This window comes from Agrilus planipennis, unplaced genomic scaffold (genome assembly GCF_000699045.2).
Source record: "Agrilus planipennis isolate EAB-ADULT unplaced genomic scaffold, Apla_2.0 scaffold33, whole genome shotgun sequence".
Classification (NCBI taxonomy): Eukaryota; Metazoa; Arthropoda; class Insecta; order Coleoptera; family Buprestidae; genus Agrilus; species Agrilus planipennis.
In genome coordinates this window covers 492,950-506,283 of record NW_020438896.1, presented here as the reverse complement: position 1 = coordinate 506,283, position 13,334 = coordinate 492,950, and the positions used below count along the sequence as shown (strand labels likewise).

General features: G+C 32.7%; 1 long non-coding RNA gene across 1 annotated transcript in view; it reads left to right on the top strand.

Annotated features, from left to right (window-relative positions):
* LOC108744505 overlaps nucleotides 1–7,419 on the top strand; it is a 137,733-nt gene extending 130,314 nt beyond the window's left edge. Inside the window, exons 4-5 of the long non-coding RNA XR_001938973.1 lie at nucleotides 751–832; nucleotides 6,458–7,419. This is a non-coding gene — a long non-coding RNA (uncharacterized LOC108744505). The remainder of the gene's footprint in view (nucleotides 1–750; nucleotides 833–6,457) is intronic.
* The last annotated feature ends 5,915 nt before the right edge of the window (nucleotides 7,420–13,334 follow it).

Below are 13,334 nucleotides of genomic sequence, written 5' to 3'. Positions count from 1 at the left end.
TATGTGTACAGGAATTATATGTACAGCACATTTTCAATTTTTTTTATATTTATAAGTGAATATTTTGCTTCGTCTTTTTATATTAAAGTTTAATGTCAAATTGTTGGTGAACTAATATTTCCTGATTCGGGTTTAATAATAATCGTCATCGGTTGAAGTTTCTTCCTAACGTTTCGTTAGCATGAGTGGTTAGCTTCTTCAGAGAATTCCACATCCAGCATCGTGCTAGCAAAACTGACGACGGCCTTTAGACCCGAAACAGGACAACATCAATTCAAAGTTTAATGTAGTTTTCATATGTATTTTCACAGTAGATATCAGAAAACTTGAGATTAAACTCCTAAAGATGTATCTCATTGAAAGTAATAAAATCTTTACGAAAAGTAACAATATTTAATAAGGAGCCTTTCGAGTACTACATCATGCGGTTTTTAACTTCCCTTGCCCTCTATAACACGTCATACTTTTCTCATTACCCCCCAAAAGCTACAAGACCCCACGTGACCATTTTTACATAAAAAAGCCAATTGTGTCCAGTAAAATCACAAACAAAAGTATAATATCACATATCTAACGCATTTCTTGGCCTCCCCCTCCCTCTGTTAACCCTCCATAACGTTTAACAAGACCCCCCTCTCCTCTAAACGGTGTTACGTACCTGGAACGGATCCTAACAAAACAACAACAATTTAACAATTGCATTTACTATATTCTGTTTGATTTGTTTTACATAATTTTGTGCTTCCTCAGGGTTTTCCCATTGGATGATATGAAACCGTTATTGGAAGACATATACCTTTAAAGTAATGAGAAAACGTGATTAAATGCGCAGGTATATACATTTTTTATTCTATTCTTTTAAGCTATTTGACCTTTGAACTGACATTTATCATAAACATTTTGTTGTTAAGTGAATGCAATTACATATTTTTTAGATAACAATCAATATATTCACTTATAATAAACATGTAATTTATTTTTCTTTATGGTAAATTAACGAGTATCTACTTTAACAAGATAATTTACTTATTTAATTACAAATAGGTAATATGTTTTATAAAGTGAATACATGTATAATTTACCTTTTATACTGACGTCGGAGCCTGACCTGCCTGATATGATGGCTGATCTGTAGGCGGATCTGTCTCGCCATTGTAACACATTATTAAAATCCGTTTGCCTCTTCATTATCAAAAGGAAAACCCAACAGCAAATATTATTCTTATTGAATTCACATATCATGAAATGAATTTTATTATTATTTGAACCACTAAGACACAGTTTGATAACTTCCATAGCACACTGCATTTTTAACGCTTTTCTGAAGTAAGTAGTTTTACTGTTAGTTGAATGAATAATTCATTAGAAACTGCAGCCATTGTGATTGCACGATTTTTTTATTTGTATAGAAACCTGTAAAANCCAAAACCCATTCTAAAAATTCTACGACTATAAAATTAGAAAGGTGCTGTTCCTGACTATTATCCTGTTAAATAAATGTGTTCAATTCAAAATCCCAATATTTGTACAATACTGCATAGGTGGTTTATCAGCGTGCGTTTACCAAAGGCCTGACGAAGTTGGCACAGATGGTTAGGGAATGTGCATGATCCTTCTTTTCTACAGTTTCTTTACTTCTCTCCCCCCCTCGTTGCCCACCTATGGTATATTCCAAGACCCCCTTACCCTCTAGTTTTCACGTAGTAATTCATAAATATGATCTTAAATCATTTTTTGCAAACTGAAAGTTTTGAATAGACATAGTTCGAAAAAGCGGGAGATTTCTCTAGACCTCTAGAGGATACTGACTACGTAACCAAAACCTAAGCCTCCCTACGACCAAGCATGGCATTTTCGAAAACCCCCTCCCCTCATACGGGTACGTTCCATTATATGTAGTTAAGTATGAAATTAATATTTTTATAAACGGAGTAACTCAAGTGATTCAAATGTGTAATAATGATACGAAGCCGATTTAACCGCGTCTCGTGTTTAATATATTTATTCGCAAAGATAGTTCACGTACACATTTTCATTTTTCCTTCTACAATTTGGACGCGTGGAGATGTAAAGTATTTTATGATCGTGGCGAAATTTTAGTATCCTCTAAAAGTTTGCCTGTCAAATGCCTACATTTTACGACCGTTAGTTAAATTTATCGTTGCAATACGTCTTAATCAGACGTCTTAATTTTTATTTTCCTCATTTGTTGTACTATTTTATACAGGGATATTATTTATTCATAATTTACAGAAAATAGGTACGTGTTCTTGAAAAATAACTTAAATTGACAAGAAAAATGATACGGGTTGTATATAACTGATAATTATGGCATAAGCTTTGAGCGATACATATTAATATTCAATTCCCATCAATCAATAGTCGATTATCACACTAAAATTACTGATCTACTCACTCTGATTCACAAAAATAGAAGAAGAAGACCAAACTACTTCATTATACATTACATATACAGTGGACTTCATTTATTACGACTTTGGTTGTAGCGATCATTTTAAATCTAAATGCCTTGAATTTAAAACATACGAGTACATTACATATACAGTGGACTTCATTTATTACGACTTTGGTTNAAAGTTAAGATATATTAACTATAAAAGAATTAAGCACTTAAAAATTGGGCTTAATTTTGCCGAAAATATAAATTAGATTTTAACTGCACAAACCACTGCACTTATAGATACAAAGTCACCAAACGATTAAGCTTTAAATCTTTAGAAGTTACCGTAGCAATAAAATTTAGAAAGCTTTCGAAAGGGTTGCTAGAGCTACATGAAACTTGTTAACTTTCTCTACTGATCTCTCAAACTAACCCTTTCATTTGTTGTGTGGGTACTGATTTAACTTTCTTTTTACTTCCATGAAGTGTTAGGTATAAGTATATTAGGGTTGCTACCTACCTTTTTTTATAACACTTGACAAGAACAACTAATTCAAAATCAATGAAAGGTAATACAAAATTTGTAGTATAACTTAAAAAAAAATACAATGTTAAATATTACAGAGAGGATGACGTTCAATAAAAGCATGTGTTGTGTTAGATCTTAATCATCCTTTATGGAATATGCTTATTCAATTCAATCATCTTTTAATTTTAAATTCCAATTTACAAAATTACCTATTACTGATTGGGTCTGCTTTTACTTGTGCTTCCGTAGTTTTTTTATTGCCTTCATGAATCTGTTCTATTCTATAATTTCTGAAGAAGTCACAACAGGCAATAAAGAAGTGTAGAAGTTAATTTATTTTAATTTACAAAATTTTTTAATTGCGAGTAAAACCGAATGTATTTATTGTTATTAATAAATTTTACAATATTTCAAATTAAAAAAAATTTCTTTTTAAAATAAAAGAAGTTGTGGTAGGTAATCCAAATATATGTGTACAGGAATTATATGTACAGCACATTTTCAATTTTTTTTATATTTATAAGTGAATATTTTGCTTCGTCTTTTTATATTAAAGTTTAATGTCAAATTGTTGGTGAACTAATATTTCCTGATTCGGGTTTAATAATAATCGTCATCGGTTGAAGTTTCTTCCTAACGTTTCGTTAGCATGAGTGGTTAGCTTCTTCAGAGAATTCCACATCCAGCATCGTGCTAGCAAAACTGACGACGGCCTTTAGACCCGAAACAGGACAACATCAATTCAAAGTTTAATGTAGTTTTCATATGTATTTTCACAGTAGATATCAGAAAACTTGAGATTAAACTCCTAAAGATGTATCTCATTGAAAGTAATAAAATCTTTACGAAAAGTAACAATATTTAATAAGGAGCCTTTCGAGTACTACATCATGCGGTTTTTAACTTCCCTTGCCCTCTATAACACGTCATACTTTTCTCATTACCCCCCAAAAGCTACAAGACCCCACGTGACCATTTTTACATAAAAAAGCCAATTGTGTCCAGTAAAATCACAAACAAAAGTATAATATCACATATCTAACGCATTTCTTGGCCTCCCCCTCCCTCTGTTAACCCTCCATAACGTTTAACAAGACCCCCCTCTCCTCTAAACGGTGTTACGTACCTGGAACGGATCCTAACAAAACAACAACAATTTAACAATTGCATTTACTATATTCTGTTTGATTTGTTTTACATAATTTTGTGCTTCCTCAGGGTTTTCCCATTGGATGATATGAAACCGTTATTGGAAGACATATACCTTTAAAGTAATGAGAAAACGTGATTAAATGCGCAGGTATATACATTTTTTATTCTATTCTTTTAAGCTATTTGACCTTTGAACTGACATTTATCATAAACATTTTGTTGTTAAGTGAATGCAATTACATATTTTTTAGATAACAATCAATATATTCACTTATAATAAACATGTAATTTATTTTTCTTTATGGTAAATTAACGAGTATCTACTTTAACAAGATAATTTACTTATTTAATTACAAATAGGTAATATGTTTTATTACAGATGTATTAGGCAGGAGTGCAANGTCATGTTTCTACATTATTTTCTAGTACGCTACTGTCCCATCTGTATTAATACTACAATTTACGCCTACTGAAAGCTTATTTGTGTATCGGTACCAAGTGACTTACCCAAATAGGTCATAAATGGGCAAGTACCTGCGCGACCGCTCGCCAGCTTCCTTCGTCAGACCTGTACGTGTCTGTATCTTTTACCTTTGCCTGTAACGACTTCCGGATATAACGACGACATACCCGAAATCTACTGTATTCATATCGATTCTTCATGACAATGTTACATTTATCATATTATAATAATCTGGACTTATGTGTAAGATGAAGGATTTTGAACAACAGATTAAATTCTGGTTTCTAATGTCCAAACAGAGAGTTACTAAAGGTAATATGGGTAGGTACTTTTTAGTAAAGCATTTACAAAAAAAAAGACACCGATCACAAACAAGAATGACTGAATGAATGAATCATACCATTCTGTTTAAGTGATCTTCAAATAACTTATTATTAATTCTGTTCGACACGCCATTTGTTCCTTATATTTTATTATTATGCTTAGGGTGAGCGGTCCGTCGCGTCGCGTCGGTTAGAAATGTTTCATGTCTGTCAAAGGGATCGTTCGGATGCATTTTTCTTGGGAATCCTTTTGAGAAAATACATTATGGACGCGTGCATATGTGCCCCCATGTTGTTCATTTCTTTTCTTTCTGTTATTCCACCGAAGCGCACCCACACTGCAAAAAATATGTGTGTGTGTAATATGTATGTTTGTGAAGGCATATGTAACCTCCAGAATACATTCTTTATAAAGCATGACAGGGCTCATGCTTCTTTGCTGTTTTGTGCCATTCGTTCGACGGTAACGGACAATAAAGTTCACGTGTTTGCGAGCGAGAGGAATTATTTTTTAAAGAGACCGGGATGGCGTTTCGGCATATTTATTAAACTTGAACAAACGGCCTTACAGGACCGGCTTAACCCGATCAAATGTCTGAAGGAAATAAACGCAATTTATATTTGGAAATGATTTATTTTCTTTTTCATTTAGGTTAAGGCCAATCAAACTAGAAATACGAACAGTAACTTAACCCAAAACGAGTGAGTCTAAAAAGTATTATCACTAAAAAGCATAGAAAACACAAAATCCGCTACGTAATGAGCGACTGCATCAATTTCGATATTACTAGTTGTCAAACTAAAGTACTAACCGTTATCATCTACCATTTCGGGTCCGGGTCATACATAATTAATATAATTCCTGGTTGACACAGTACAAATTCATCTGATCAAAAAATCAGATACAACAAGTAACAATTCTTCCCAAACTGTCAGACGTTTGTTCTTGCCTCGTGATTCTAGGTTAACGGCAAATACCCCATCGGTTTTGATTCTTTTGCAAGTGTCAAAACATGTGGCACAATAGACCGCATCCCTTTATTGCGTTTATCATCATAATAAGGTCGTCATCTCTAAGACTGCTCGGACACTCACTTCCACTCTTTCCTATCCTGACCTAATCTTCGCATTCACCGAAAACTACAACATCTCACATCCTTAACTGTTTATGAATGATAATCTAATCTAGGTCTACCTCTTCCCCCCATAACTTCCGTTTCTTCTTCCAATATGTCTCTAACGAGCCCTTCATTCTTAGAAAGCTTGCTAACCCATTTCACCTACTTCTTATTGAGCCTGTTCTACTCTTTCTAATACCTTCTCATTCTACTCTATCCACGTTATCGTCATCATTCGACTGTAACACCACATTTTGAACGCTTCTCACCTTTTCGACTTTACTTGACGTTAATATTTTTGACCAAAAACCATGAAATTTTTCAACCATTAATCACAACNTAGATAACAATCAATATATTCACTTATAATAAACATGTAATTTATTTTTCTTTATGGTAAATTAACGAGTATCTACTTTAACAAGATAATTTACTTATTTAATTACAAATAGGTAATATGTTTTATTACAGATGTATTAGGCAGGAGTGCAAATCGTTTCCTGTAAACAAAGTTAATGACATGTAAATTAATTAAAGCAGTTAAAGAGCAATGAGGTTAATTAGTATTATTGAAAAATGGTTTCACACAATGTATCAGTTATAATTTATTAATCGTTATGAAGTTTTATGTCTTTTTTATTATTCGTTTCTTTTATTTATTAATCTTTCTTTTTTCTTTTTTATCCTAGTTAGACCATGTTTATTTATGATTTTTATTTATTATCTTATCGTAGGTCAGTGTTGTGATGTTATTGAATACATGTAGTAGGTTTGTAAGTTTGATTGGAGTAGAGCATTTTATTTATATCTGAGAATACTGGCAGTAATTTACAATTTTCATTTTTTATTATTGTCGCAAGAAATATTCAACTATATCAATACGTATGTATAATACATACATGGGTAATTGTCTACAAGTACACCTTGTATTTCAACAAATTCTTGTTGACTATTATTTTTACGACTTAAAATGGTATAACCACATGGTATCTGTTTTGAAATTTTATTTTACAAAATTTAATTGGCCGCTGTAATTGCTTTCTTTTAATCTAGCTAAAGAATAAAAAATGTCTCGTTAGACCCTTTTACATATAAAAGAACTATTAAATTACAAAAAAAAAGCAAAAAACGCTTTCAATTTTAATCATTTAGGGTTAGGTAATCTAACATATATCCGCGACAGACAAAATACTTCTTGTACACGACCTGATGTTTAAAAATTTTGTCGGTGAGGTAAAATATTGTTAACTACCAACCAGACATGTGCTTATTATGTGAAATAAACGAAAAGTGTTTATGGCTGACAACAACACGTGTTCGCTTCAAAAGGTTTAGCTTTTTAATGTCGCCCAAGAAAATAAATATACGCTAATCTTAACACTTCTTGTACAATCCTGTTTATTTACGTTTGATGTTGTGTTTTTTATTATCTCTACGAGGTACGGTCCTGCACTACGACTAGAGTTTTAATAGAAATTGTTTAGCTAATCGTACATTTAATATCTAAAAATAAGATATTTAANAATCTTCGCATTCACCGAAAACTACAACATCTCACATCCTTAACTGTTTATGAATGATAATCTAATCTTCCCCCCATAACTTCCGTTTCTTCTTCCAATATGTCTCTAACGAGCCCTTCATTCTTAGAAAGCTTGCTAACCCATTTCACCTACTTCTTATTGAGCCTGTTCTACTCTTTCTAATACCTTCTCATTCTACTCTATCCACGTTATCGTCATCATTCGACTGTAACACCACATTTTGAACGCTTCTCACCTTTTCGACTTTACTTGACGTTAATATTTTTGACCAAAAACCATGAAATTTTTCAACCATTAATCACAACTTTTTTATTGCAAAAAGTATTGGAAAACTTCTTCATATGCTAATTAAGCTTGTTACAATCTACTAGGATCGACTTCTCAGTAATCGTAATCGGCCAACAATCAGCCAATTAACAGTCAAATCAATATTGGCGCCCTCTAGTGAAAAAATTAGCCATTATACTAAGAAACGTCCCACTGGAAGACCATTCATGGACAGCGTTTTTATTTATTTCTGCAATAATCTCAGTTCGTTTACATCAAATTAGAGCAACGAAATATAAATTAATAACATCCCGGGAACGACGTTGGTGCGTTTAAGTGAAAAGTAAATTTAGCCAAGCCGCCAACAATGTTCGAATTTACGGTGGAAAACGGCAATAATTTCCCTCCGGTGTATTCTTATGTATGGTATGTTCTCGCGTGCCACTTTCCAATACGACTTCTTCGAGAGAAAACTGAACTGTGCGGAATTGGCCGGGAAATAAGGTGATATACTTTTATTGTGGGTACTTGAAAGGTTTACGACGACGACATCCAGCGGGGATCGATCGTTTGCAACGTCGCGATGAAACGCCGCTTCGGACGATTTTTATTTATTGTGTGTCTTGCAATGCATCCAGCGAGGATCGTCTATTTTCTCGAATTCCCGAATTCATGACGCGATAACGGCACAATCTAAAACAGAACGGTTGTCTCGAATAACATTTCTCTTGTGGAATATTCATAGCTATATGTTGATGTTAATTCCAATATTACAAAAAGTAGATAACAAAAAGGTATATTCTTATTAGGTACTATCGATTTTTACAGTAAATAATCTTTCATCCCTAACAGTTGACCGCGAACAGAGAAATTCATGGCGGTCTGTATTCTGCCGAAACTGCCAGACGTGGATCACGATTGGATCTCATCAGCACGTCATAGATAGCTTCTACAGAACACAGACACTGCTGCCTTAATACGTTTAGATCGAAATCACGACCCACGTCTGTCATACTGACCGCCACAAATTTGTTTGATCGATTTTAGTAAGGTGCCGATCATGTGCGATGAGCTACGCCGTGGATACAGTTCAACAAACTATTTATGTAAATAGACCTTGTTGAACATATTGAATTCCACCAAATGAACTAGAGATGGCGTTTACTGTGCCGTTTTTAGATTTTCAGTTAGATTAATTGCAACGGAAGCTAATAACAACATTAATGGTATTTAAACAGTTTGAAGGGTGATAGTTTTATTTCTAATGGGCACAGAATCTTTAAATTTTGTAATAAATACAAACTAACGATTAGTTGGGTCCGTCAGATAGATCAGTACTGTTACATAATGGAAGGACTTTTAAACTTGTAACTCAAATCAAGGATTTTACATAATAATAGTTAGAATTGTTTATTAAAATGCTTACAGACTAATGGGGAGAGGGGCAAAGAACCTCTCTGAAGTTGACAAGACCAAAATACATTCAATAGGTAAATATTAAGAGAGAGTTTGGATTTTGGAGTTGGACGCCCCTTAATACGTATGCAAAATATAAAAGTAGGTTAGACATTATTAGACTATGCATGGCAATATGAATGGGTGTGTTCAGCAGATAATACCTACACCACCAAACCAGTATATTGTACGTACAATTTATTATTATTTCTTTTAGAAAATACTATATATATTGTATACAGGTATCTACAATTGATAATGGTGCGCACAAAATATTGCCTTGGTTCGAAATCAAATACAAAGTTGACCTGTACAGTAACAGATTGGAATAGCTCCTCCAACAGAAACTTTAAATTGTTTTCATTACTTTTTAATGAAAACTAACTGTTTTTTATACATACAAATATACTTACATATTCGGAAAATTAGAAAATAAACTAGAAGTTTAGATATAAGTAATGCAAAATTCTGCTTTTCTATATTCTGTTCAAATTATCATATTTCAAATACTTATTTAAAAATTTTTGAAAATTCAAATGCGTGTATTTGATTAAATATATGGATATTCAATTATTTGGCTTATTGATAGTTTGGTTGTTGCAATACTTATATATTTACAAACATTCAGATTACGGATTATATGGATATTGAAATCAAATTATAAACAAACATTTGAATACTTGAGTTTGAAAAATATGATACACAATATCTGAAGGTTTGGATATTTTTTCAAATTTTATAAGCTTGACACTAAAAACGCATTCACCTTGTTCAACAGTATTTCTTTTTCGGAGAGTTAACATTGGCCTAATCATATTTTCTGCAAATAGCATTCATTGTTTTATTAAAAGTTTGACTATCAGTGCTATGCTTCTTATGCTTCTTAGACTCCTCATCTCATACATTATAGTATAATGTATATTCACTATACTGTACCTAGTCCTAAATTAATTTTTTGGTTATATCTGTGCAGTTATATTACAGTAAGTGTATTACAGTAAATGTTTATTTAACAACAATTAATATTTATNGGATGTCCACAATTTATAACAATTGAACAATTTTGACAACATATAATGAAAAGCAGTTTAGAATTTACTTACAATAACCATAGTCGACGAAATAAAGTACAAAAATAGACCAAACCTTTAAATTTTTGTGCAGTAAGTCCGATCGAGATGCAGTTTTCCGATACGTTCGATTAATGAGACCGTTCACAAATTTTGTGAACTCAAAACCCCCGAGTAAATAATTTCAATTGGTTTTTAATGAATTCAAAACATAACTCCTGGAGACGACGTGTATGACGGTCGCTCTGAGCTCCAGGTACCTCGGGGGTCATTGTCGACTCCATATTCGAGTTCAGCGACCGTTAAAACCCCCTAGTAAAAAATTGGACATTTCTATCGTTACCAACCAAGTTGCAGAAACAACTTTGCTTATAATTCTTAGTTTTTCTTATACATCGATGCATTTTTGAAAATAAACTCATCTCTTGTGTTCACAAACTTTGGTAGATGGTTTCACGAATCAAATGCAGAAAACTGCATCTCGATCCGACTAATAGCACAAAAATCGAAGTTTTAGTGCTTTAATTTCTTAACTACTACATGTTGGGCAGGAAACCCTCGTCCAGAATACTGAGGAAAAGAAGCTACACCGACATTGAGTACGTACCAAAAGATTTTGTTCGACAGCGATATTCTTTAGAAACCTTGAAAAGGACTAAAGCCTAATTCCTGAATGTTAGGTTATCTATTACTGTGAATGGGTGTATTGACTTGAACCTACCCACTTATTGTTATTTAAATGAAAATGAATCGAATATTATCTAATAAAACCATACAAAGAATTAGAATAGATAAGAGTACGAAATGACCCCATAGGAGTGAGTTTTTCAAAATAATTACTTTATTGTTCCATATATGTATCTTATAATAACTGATAACATTTATGATCATTCTCATATTTAAACACAATTATTTTGGTAGTCAAACATCGCCGTTTATGATATTTTACCATTTTTTTCCTACTATTATAGACATATTCCATATTAAGTTTTCATACATTAAATAAAAACATATTACAGAACAGTCTGAATATTTTCATTTGATGAACATGAAATATATCGAAAGTTATGGAAAATGCCAAAGATAATCAAACTTGACCATCGTAATAATTGTGTTCAACTAATATAGTGATCGCAAATATTATGAGTCAGTAGAATAAGTATAAGAGCAACAAAAACATTAATAATTTTTAGAAAACATTAAACTCCCTGTTGTGGATACCATTTTTGTATTTTTATCGAACTTGGTTCCTTTTGGTGGATTAATGTATTGTAAGGATTTTGAGTTTTATAGGAGCACCCAAACTCCTAATCAATCCACAACTTTGATGAGATCAAGACACTATGCAGTTGTTAAGTGAGACTATGATTTTTTTCATATTTTCCATTATATTTTCAACTACTTCATTAGTGCCTCTTTTCAATTTAAATAACAATAAAAGTTACGTTCATTTATTTTTTATTACTTGTTATCCAATGTATTAGGTAGTTCTTTTTTACTCATTTTAGTTACGTATGTCGCTAATTTCTCTGTAAGCATTAACTAGAGGTGCATTAACTGTAGGTATATGATTATAAGATTCGAAAGCTGTCCAATAAACTACTTACAATGTTTTCAAGAAAAATCCTCGGCGGTGGATACAAAGAAAGCTGATGGCTCCGTTGCATAGAAGCGCCTCCTACGGCGTATTCAGCAATCTGGTTTCCAATTCGAACCATGATCGACGTACTAATGACGTCATAAGATGCCATCACCATCACCAATAGTCTCTATCACTTGTACAGTGTGGGGCATGTTCTTTCGATGGTCATACCACAACAATGCTACTACAACCGTCGGATAGAAGAATTTCCATTAGTTTTAACGCGATAAGGTTTCCATCTATCTCTACGATAATACAGTAAACACTATGTAGTCGATTAAGCAAAAAGAAAAATACATAAATAAATAACTCTTTTGTTTTGTGGTACACTTTTTTCTTGTTTTACTTTTAAAAAACTTTTAAAGCAACTTAGTTGCTGTGGTTGTGTCGACAAAGAAGTCGACGAGGTAGAGTAAAACTGAGCGGCATTATTTGAATGCTGGTTGACAACAGTCATGGACATTCCCATGGCCCGCCCCACATAGCCTCAGCGGCAACCTATTATTCAGGCCCCTGACAGCAAGATAATAGCACGAGATCAAGAGTAGAAAAAGTAATGCTGTAGATGTCCCACCAGGGAACAGACTTCCATACTTAATAAAAGGCGGTACAGAAATATAAGAAGAGACATTGGGATCGTCTTTAGTGTGTTCTAATTTACAGTTACCTATTTTAAGAGTCGAGAAACGTAATCAAATTAAATAAGCATATCTAGTTTCATTTAATAAATTTTATAAACCTTTGACCCACGTATAGGTGCTTATTCACACAACCACGCAGGAATAAATCGTAGGAAATTGACCTAAAACAGTAACTGATGAAAGACAAACGAATTTCGTTGAACATTTTGTCACTTTATTGTAGTTGCTTCAGCAACTCATTTCAGTTCTTCCTCTTGTAACTTTTTTAAAAAACCTGGTGTTGGGTTGGTGAATAAATTTATTCTTTGGGCAAGATGGCGTGGTTATTGTTCAAGGAAGTGCTATAACATCAACCATATTGTTTTTCTTCGATTACTGATTTGGTTTAATTCTCTACGATTTATATATAAATGCAGAAACTACCTCCATATTACATCCTTGAAAATCCGACGGTCTACAAAAACAGTAAAAGCAAGGTAGTGAGTTATAAAATATATCATATTTAAGTGTTAATCTNCAGTCAGTATATTTGCGAGTAAATTTTGTACGAAAAAATTTTTTTAAGAGACAAAATCATTCTTAATCTACGAATAAAACTCAAAAGAAAAAGAAAACTTTATTTTCGCCAGTTTTACTCAAACAAACACTTAAGTAAAAATTATGGCATTATTATCTCCTCATGATGGTCAATAAGAATAAAATTTGATTTTCCAAAATGAGATTATTTTG